Consider the following 9,247-nt stretch of genomic DNA (forward strand, 5'->3'; position numbering starts at 1 on the left):
AGGGAAGTCCATATTTGATATGTGAGAGGCTTTCAAAATAGGTTAAACGAAGTGCAAGATGGTCATGCCCCGCTAAATCACTAGCCCAAGCACTTCATTTTAAACAAAACAGAATTTCATTTGATTTGAAAGTGTATGGGGCTTTAAGAGAGCCTTTAAGAGAGTTGAAAGCTCACAGACACTTGGAGGCACTTTGGTAAAACTTAATTGGGGGTTTTATCAGACCAGTATTACAGAAAGGAAATTAAAAGATAGGTTAGAGACAGGAGTTGTAAATAGTTGTTAGTTAATTATTCTCTTTTAGACGTTTTTAAAATATTAAGTTTTATTTTTTTTTACTTTAAGTAGTCACCTTTGGGATATTTTAACAGATTAGAGAACGGATAAAATCAATTCTATGTTTCAGGTTTAAGTTAGCAGCGGGGGGTTACCTCGAGTCGTATCAGTTTGAGGGCTCGTCGTCTTGATTTGAACTGGTTTATACAGATGTGAGTAGTCTTGGGGGTACCAAATATCCTAGCACATGTAAGCACTCGAAGTTCAGTTTCGTAGATCTTTAACTAAAACGTTGGTGAGACAATTTTTAAAAATTTCTGTACTTGTGATTGATTAAATTGAAAGTGAGAGAAATGGCTCTTAAAATTGCTGCAGCCTTTGAAGATGATTCTCAAATTTGCCAAACGAGTTTAGAAGGAAAGAAAACGTCATACTTTTAGCATTAGCAAATAATAAGATTCGGGTTTAACCAAGGACAAAAGTAAAGCTGAAATTGAAAGGGTGTTACTCAAACTCGTAGGTGTATCAGAGAAACAGACAAGTGCAGTAGAAGTAGAAAAACCTAACTTACAATTGAGGAAAATTGAGTTAAAAGCTAAACAGAGAGAGAGAGAGAGAGAGAGGAAAGAGGGAGAGAGAGAAGTTTCTTCGCTGAGCAAAGAGAGAGTGAAGAAAGAGAACGAGGAAGAGAGAGAGAGGAAAAAGAAAGAGAGAGATAATGTTCTTGAATGAGAAAAAAGAGCGATAATTTACACTGGAGAAGTTGCGACTTTGTCAGCAAAGTCATGTTAACAACATGGAGATCGGAAGATAACGTAGTGATAGATAAAAATATGTCAAAACTCTTCCATATTTTGATGAGAAAGATGTTGAAGCCTCCTTTCTTCATTTGAAAATTGGCGATGCAGATTGAGTGGTCCGGGGATTTATGGGAAATGCTAGTTCAAACTAAACTGGTAGGCAGAAATAGTGAAGTATTTGCCGCGCTGTCAGATGATGGGCCAAGAGATTATGAAGAGTTTAAACAGGCTACTTTCAGTGCTTATGAATTGGTACCATTGGAAGCATATCGACAGCGGTTCAGAAACACAAAGAAGGAACCAGGTCAGACTTATGTTGAGTTAGAAAGAATTAAACATAATCATTTTGATAGGTGAGTGAGTGCTTTAAAAATAGATTAGGCCTTTGAGGCTCTGCGACAGATTATTATGTTGGAACAGTATAAAAACTCACTTCCAGAGATGGTAAGAATTCGCGTGCAGGAACAGAAGGTTCAGCAAGTGAGAAGGGCAGCAGAATATGTTGGTGAAGACATTTTGGTGTATAAGACAAGCTTCCGGCCAGAATTTCGTCCTGTGAGGTATAGACGTTGGGGGAAGGGGAGATCGTACTGTACGAATCAAATAGTAGAGAACACTGGTAGGAATTCACCAACAGTTAAAATAAAAGGCCAAAGGCTGGATAGGAGGTGAAATGTCTCAGGTATTTTTTGAGTGGGACACAAAATTAGTGCCGGTGGTCTCACAAGGGCACGGAGAAAAGATGTTTTCACGCCAGAAGGTAGAGCAGGTAAAGTCACAGTGCGGGTACTTAAAGAAAGGCACTGTGGGGAAAGATGTTGTAAAAGAAGGAAAGCCAGTGGCATGAGTGAAGTTAGTAAAGGAAAGCCCATGAAGTGTGGAGGAGCTACAGGGTAGTGCACGCCTAGGCCAGGGCTGGGTATGGAATTAGCACCTGATCTCGACAAAGAATTCGCCTCTGTGGGTAAACAGTACTCAGAAACAACAGGACGGGAAGGTCAAGAAGCTGTACTTTTGAGAGATATAGTATCTAACCAGTCGCTGATAGTAAGGGATGAGTGAATATGCACTGTTTCTGATTTGTTACACGAGGGTGTGGTAATCTGTGGGATAGATGGTCAGAAATTTAGCGCACCCTTATGTAAGATCAGGTTCGAGTGCCAACTCAAGAGTGGGGAAGTTACAATGGAAGGGATTGACAGAGAGTCAGTTCCAGGAATGCAGTTTGTCTTGGGAATTATTTGGCAGGATCCAAGGTGGAGTGACACCCCTTGTACTGGAGAAGCCCAAGGAAGACCAAGAAACTGTGGGATTAAAACAGAATATCCTGGGTATTTTCCCTGACTGTGTAGCAACCAATTCCCACTATAAAAAGTCACAGCACAAAGCGAAAAGTAAAGAGAAAGATGAAGGAGTTGAGGTTCAGTCAGCGGACACCCTGTTTGACGTCATAGTGCAGGGAAGACCTGCCCAGGTAGAAAGTCATACAGAAGTGTTCAGTCTTGAAAGGCTAAGAGACTTGTTACAGCAGGGCAAGACGATAAAAGATATATATGTGGATGTGTACTCCGAAATGGAGGCAGAGAACATTCCAAAGTGTTAAAATCTGAAAAATAGTATCCTAAGACAGAAATATCTTGGTGACAGTCCATATAACAGTAGAGGAGGTGATGGACATATTAGAATGCATGAAATTAGATAAGTGTTTTGGTCCGAATCAGATATATTAAAGAACACTGCAAGAGGCTAGAGAAGAATTGTGGGCTCAATGCCTGGCAATTTTGTGTCATCGTTAGACATCGGTTACGTCTCAGAAGACTGGAGGGTAGTAAATCTTCTGCCACTATTCAAGAAGGGCTGCAAAGAAAAATCTGGGACCTTTAGATCATTGAGCCAGCAACTTGAGAAGATTCTGAGAAATAATGTATACTTCCATAAGGGAAGACAGAGTGGTATTAAGATAAGTGAGCGTGGCTTTGTGCATGGAAAAATATGCCTCATAAATTTGTTAGTGTTCTTTGATGAAGTGACTAGGAAGGTTGATGAGTGCAGGACGCTAGATGTGGTCTATATGAATTTCAAAAAGGCCTTTGATAAGGTTCCACATGGTAGAAACTCTTGAAGGTTAAATCGCATGGCATCGTGGAGAAGCGGCAAATTGGATACACAATTAGCTTGATCGTAGGAAGCAGAGGGCAATAATGGAAAGATACATGCCGAACTGGAGGCCTCTAACTTGTGGAGTGCCTCAAGGGCGGTGCTGGGCCCATTGCTGTTTGTTATCCACAACAATAATGTTGATGAAAATGTAAAATGCATGATTAGAAAGTTTGCAGATGACACTAAAATATGGTGGACTGTGAGGAAGATTATCAGAAATTGTTCAGAATCTTGTTCAGAAGCTGGGGACATGGATCGATAAATGTAAAATTCAGTTTAATATAAATACGTGCAAGGTCTTGTATTTTGGAAAGTCAAATCAAAGTAGGAGTTTCGTGAATGGTGGAACCTTAAAAAGTGTAGCGGCACAGAGAGATCTTGACAATCAGATGTACAGTTCGCTGAAACTGGAGTTATATGTCAACAGGACAGTGGAGAAATCTTTTGGCACATTAACTTGCATCAGTAAGAGCATTGAATATAGAAGTTGGGAAGTTATGTTGCAGTTGTGCAGGACTTTGGTGAGACCGCATTTGGAGTACTGTGTTCATTTTTGTTTAACTTGCTGTAAGGAGGATGGTACTAAACTGGAAAGAGTGCAGAAGAAATCTACCAAAACGTTGCCAGGACTCAACCGTCTGAGTAACAGGGAGAGTGTGGACAAGCTAGGGCCTTTTTCTTTAGTGAGTAGGAGTCAGAGGGGGAATCTTATGGGCGGCATAATAGCGCAGTTATAGGGTGACACGGTGGCTCAGTGCTTAGCAATGCTGCTTCACAGCGCCAGGACATCGGTTCACTCGGGCGACTGTCTGGGTGCAGTTTCAGCATTGTCCCCATGTCTGCATGGGTTTCCTCTGGGCCTCTATTTATCTCCCACAATCCAAAGCTGTGCAAGTTAGGTTAATTGGCTGTGCTAATTTGCCCATAGTGTTCAGGGATGCGTGTGTTAAGTGCATTAGTCAGGGGTAAATATAAAGTAATAGTGTAAGGAATAGGACTCGGTGTTTTACTGTTTGGAGGGTTGGTGGAGGCTTATTGTGCCAAATGGCTGTTTCCACAAAATAGGAATTCTATGAAATGAATTCCAAGAAATGAGTTGTATAAGATCTTAACTGGCATAGATATGGTGTATCCACTCAACATATTTCTCAGGTTTGGAGAATGGAGGACTATAGCCCGGTGAGTGGACAAAGAATCAAAGGGAATCTTCGGGGCAACTTTTTACACAGAGGTTGGAACGCACATGGAATGAGCTGCCAGTGAAAGGGTTTGAGGCGGTGCATTAAAAACATTTAAAAGCCATTTGGACAAATACGTGGATAGGAATGGTTTGTTAGAATATAGGCCAATTGCAGGGAAATGGTGTAAGAGTGAATGGATGCTTAGATTGGCATGGATATGTTTGAGCCAAAGAACCTTTCTCCATGTTGGGGAAATCTATGACTCTATGAGTTAGCTACTTTTGCTATAGGTGATTTCAATACACGAGCTTTAACGTTGCTCACAAGTTTGGTGTGAGGCTCTATATCAGATGCTATGAGTAATTCTATGTAAACCGCATCAACAGCATTGCCCTGATTAAGCACTTCCGTTTGTGAAAATCGCCATCTCTGCAAAAGCAACCAGCCTTCAGTGTCCTTTCCTAGGAAGTAGTGCAGTCTCTGTCACTGAGTTTATTCAATTTGGCATTAGATCCCTTTTCAGTTGTTAGCGCCATCAATGACTATGGTAGCAGGCAGGAAAATTAGACCGAGATCATTGAATGGTAGAGGAGGTTCAAAGGCCAAATTTCCAATAAAGACTTCAGATTTTTAATTGATTCTAAGCAGTGGCTCAGATCTGAACAACTGATTATGCGTAACCATTCTCACTCCTAATTCTCTATACTGACGGTTTTCCATTCCCCTGGCATGCATTTTGTTGTGTAAGTTAAGCTAGCATTGGGAAACTCCAATTACGAAAATGAGCAAACTGATACTTTTAAAAATAGTCTCGTAGCTGATTGTAAACTTCAAAACTTTACCATCTTAAAATAAAATGCCTTTTTTACTCTTCAAACAATAGTTCGAATCTTGATTTAAAATACTACTATATCATTTGTTCTCCTAATTGCTGGCTATTACCAGAAGTTATAATTTGTTATTTGAACAAATGCGGTTCAAAGTGGCCATGATTACCATTATTTCTTACTTTTTCACCTGAAGTATCAGAATATGACTTCCTTTCTTTTGCAGCAACATCTGAAGTGGTCCAAATTCTATTTAATCTAACAGTTTTAAATAATTAAACATTGGGCCCATTTCTCTTGCCAATATATCTTTGTTACTTCAAGAGGCAACTATCCCCAGATCGAGATACATTTAAAGAGCACTGAAACATCATTTTACAGGCATGACATATGTCAGACCATATCTGAATGCACCTACACACAAGTACAGAATATATGAGTAGAGTGTAAGTCAATCAAAATATCCGCAAATGCAATCTGTTGTATTGGGTTACATGTACAACATCATAGGAAATGAGGAAGTTGGATAAAAGTCATTGTGGAAGATGGATAACCCTCCTCTAAAAAGTAGTATTCCCTGTGCGAGAAGCATTGTCCCTCGTTGGTCATTTCTCACGTTGTAATTCTCCAGTGCAGTCAATAGTATCGGCAATAGAGACGAATTTGTGAGTTAAATCAGTGTACGGTAGTTTGGCAGCCAACACACTGTGGGAGATACATAGTTAACTTTCAGTCAGCTCTGTCATTTTAACTGCACATGCGTAAATTGCAGCTATTTGACTACTCAATTTTCTGCGTTTTACTTCCAGCAATGATCAATTCTTGAAAATGCATGTACTACCACGTGGACATGTTTGATGCAATCGGATTTAACAGAAGCAGAAACATTTATAAAATGATATTGATTGAAAGACTAATATGGACTAGAATAGAAGATGGCGCTATTTTTGAAAGAGAATGATAAAGCAGAACACCTTTAAAATGCGCAAGCATTAATTCACCTGCTGTCCAAATATGTCCACCAATTAGATCTCTATCTTGAATTCATGCAATTGTGACAGTGACAGAATCAATTAATGCGTTTTTTAATTTTAAAAAATGCAGACAGCAGCTGAACATGAATTGTAAGTTTGCCCACCAGTTCCTCGATGTACTGTGATGTAGCATAATTGCACTGGAATCCAATCACGCTATTCCTAACAATTTAATCGACAATTGGATTGAAAAAATTGGCATTTTGCTTCTCAGTGGCAAAAACGCCAGTATTGCAGAGGGCAGATAATCATGCGAGTAGGTTATTGTATCTGTCTATTCTGTTTGAGCCCAATTTGGAATTTGGCGGAATCATATCTGTTGTCCTGTCTGCAGTCTAAAATCTGTTTTTGTTTTGGATAGTGCAGAGTCTGTGCAATATTTTCCTTGCCACTTCCTTCAGAGTCTATTTCAGGTACTGCATGGTGAACTTATGCTTCTTGCCTGACATTTTATCTCGACGATCGTTTTCCTTTGCCAGAAATGTCGGATGCCTTGGTGGGGTATTTTCCCATTCTCTATCCCTGTGATTACGGTGACTACCTCTGGTGTTGTGGTGGATCATGGCTTGCTTGTGAGCTGCTGGACTTTGATGGTGTTGCCTGTTTTGGCCCAGCTGGTGTTTGGTACATGGGTAGAATTGTGCCGCTGCCTTAGACTGCGTTCTGCTCCAGGGTTCCTACAGTTATGACTGCAGGAGGCAGCAGTTTGCCCAGCCAATGCCTTAAGGATGTGTCTAGCAAAATGTGAAAAGAGGGGAGAAACGAGAACCTGTTGAACAATATTGTGTTGAGAGGGGTGACTACATCATGTCCAGAGAGGAGCTGTAGCATTAAGCAGCCTTTCATACAATATTGTCCGTCAGCTGCTGTGCCTCACGCAATGACGTGCAGTGGAGGCAGGGAACCTGGCCTGGGGTCTGCTGGTTTGGGGCACCGTGAGAAATGCCTGAGTATTGTGTGGATAGGATGTAGGTTGAAAGCTGGAAAGCTGGGGAAGACCTTAAATATATATTTCGAAGAAAATAGGAGAATGGAGGGAGAGGGAATAACTGAGAATCGTGTTAAAATAGCAGCAGTCTGGTCAAGAAATGTCTTCATGTAATCATTACAAAAAGAAAGAAGTCTGTAGTGCACGGCAAGATTTCAGGACTTAATGCCTTAATGTTAAAGATAAAAGAGTGACCTTGAACGTGAGAATCATATTAGCTAACATCTGAAAGCTCACGTATATGTGGGAATTTGAGATTAGTTTGAAAGTTACAAATGACATGATGAATAAAGCAACGAAGCCATATTGGAGAATTACATGTCTGTGGGGTACAGCTGTCATTAGGACCAGGTAAATTCGTTTTTGCCCTTGATGAGCCTCAGTCAAAGAAACTTTCACATGTAAAGCCAAAGGAACATTTACATTGTTGCATTGTTAAAAATGACTGATCTGAGACAGTGACAGCATTCACGTGTCTGGATGTCAGAAATTCACATCTTGTCCCAGATGCGGGACAATTAGAAGAGTTGACAATAGTGGAGAGGCTGAAAGAGACACCATAGTAACGTTTGGAGAGCTGGCTTCAGTTCACATCGTCGTGGATACCTTGAGAGAGAATGGACTGTTTCTGTGTATCCTCAATAATAAAGAAAATGCACGTTACCAGGAAACAAAATCGAGGTGGACCCCCATTAACGATTGTCACCATAACTTGGTGAACAACTTGTAGTAGTCTGTTAACATATCTAGCAGATTCCAATGCTGTTTCATAATACAAGCTTTGACTGTGAGAAACCATTTCCCTTTCTGATGTCCGGAGAATTATTTTCAAGCATGCGACGTTGCATATATTACTGCGGCAAACTGAAAACCAACTTCCACATCAGAAACTTGAGCCTATAGTTCAGTGAAATTACTGGACAATTCGAGCTGGCTGCCTCAAGAGCAGAAACTCGAATGGAAATCATAACTGAAATAGAATAGTAGTGTCATACAACACAGAAACGGACACTTAGATTAAATATATATGTGGTATTTGAGCAATAACTACATCCATCAGCTTATTATGTATCTCCAATATAAAATGTCCTTCAATTATCATATTCCAGTGGACATTGACATTTCTTCAAATGTTAGCAATTCTGTTCTTCTTTAATTGGCCCAGAGAAGCATGTGCCAGATTGCCTTTTTAAACGATTACACTCCAAATGATAACAGAGCACAGACAGTGGTGCTGTTAGGGAAGGAGGTATATTACGTTGACGGTCGGGCATTTAAGAGCAGGAATACATATCAAAGTTATACATGTGACTGATCTCAAGCAAGTTGGAATCAAGAGTGGGTGTAATCTTAAATTTTCTGTCTTTTATGTCGTGTCTAGAAGATTGTGACTTAACAAAGCTTAATACAGAATGCTTCAGACACTTTTGAAGTTTATTGGTGCAGAAACGAGGACTCGATTAGAAGTATCAAAATTGTAATTACGCAGGTAATTTCAATGGCAAACTCCAAAAAGATCAGGTCACCGTTCTGAAATATGAAATTAACGTGATAATAGATATTTATTAAAGAATGACAAAAGGGAGCACATTGAAAATCGATTTATCACGTTGAACAACAATTTTGGTACGTTTGAGAATGTTATCTTAAGTATAGACAAACGAAAACCAGTGCATGCGATGTATTTAGATTTTCATAGGCCTTTAACTGTGATCACACGCCATATTTTCTAACTATAATTAGTATGCATGTGATTGGGATATGCATACGACTGTGAATTGATTTGAACGGAAATGGATGATAGAAGCAAAAAAGATGTCATTCTCGCGATACAGGATTGCTACCGGTGATGTACCACATAGTTTCGTCCGTGGTCCATAAGTGTTCATACTATATATAAATTATTTCCGTGTGCTGACAAATTGTAATAATAGAAAACTTGCTGATGACATCTCAATAATTATTAAGAGGATGTAAGAAA

The sequence above is a fragment of the Chiloscyllium plagiosum genome, chromosome 44 (assembly GCF_004010195.1).
Source record: "Chiloscyllium plagiosum isolate BGI_BamShark_2017 chromosome 44, ASM401019v2, whole genome shotgun sequence".
NCBI classification, from domain to species: domain Eukaryota; kingdom Metazoa; phylum Chordata; class Chondrichthyes; order Orectolobiformes; family Hemiscylliidae; genus Chiloscyllium; species Chiloscyllium plagiosum.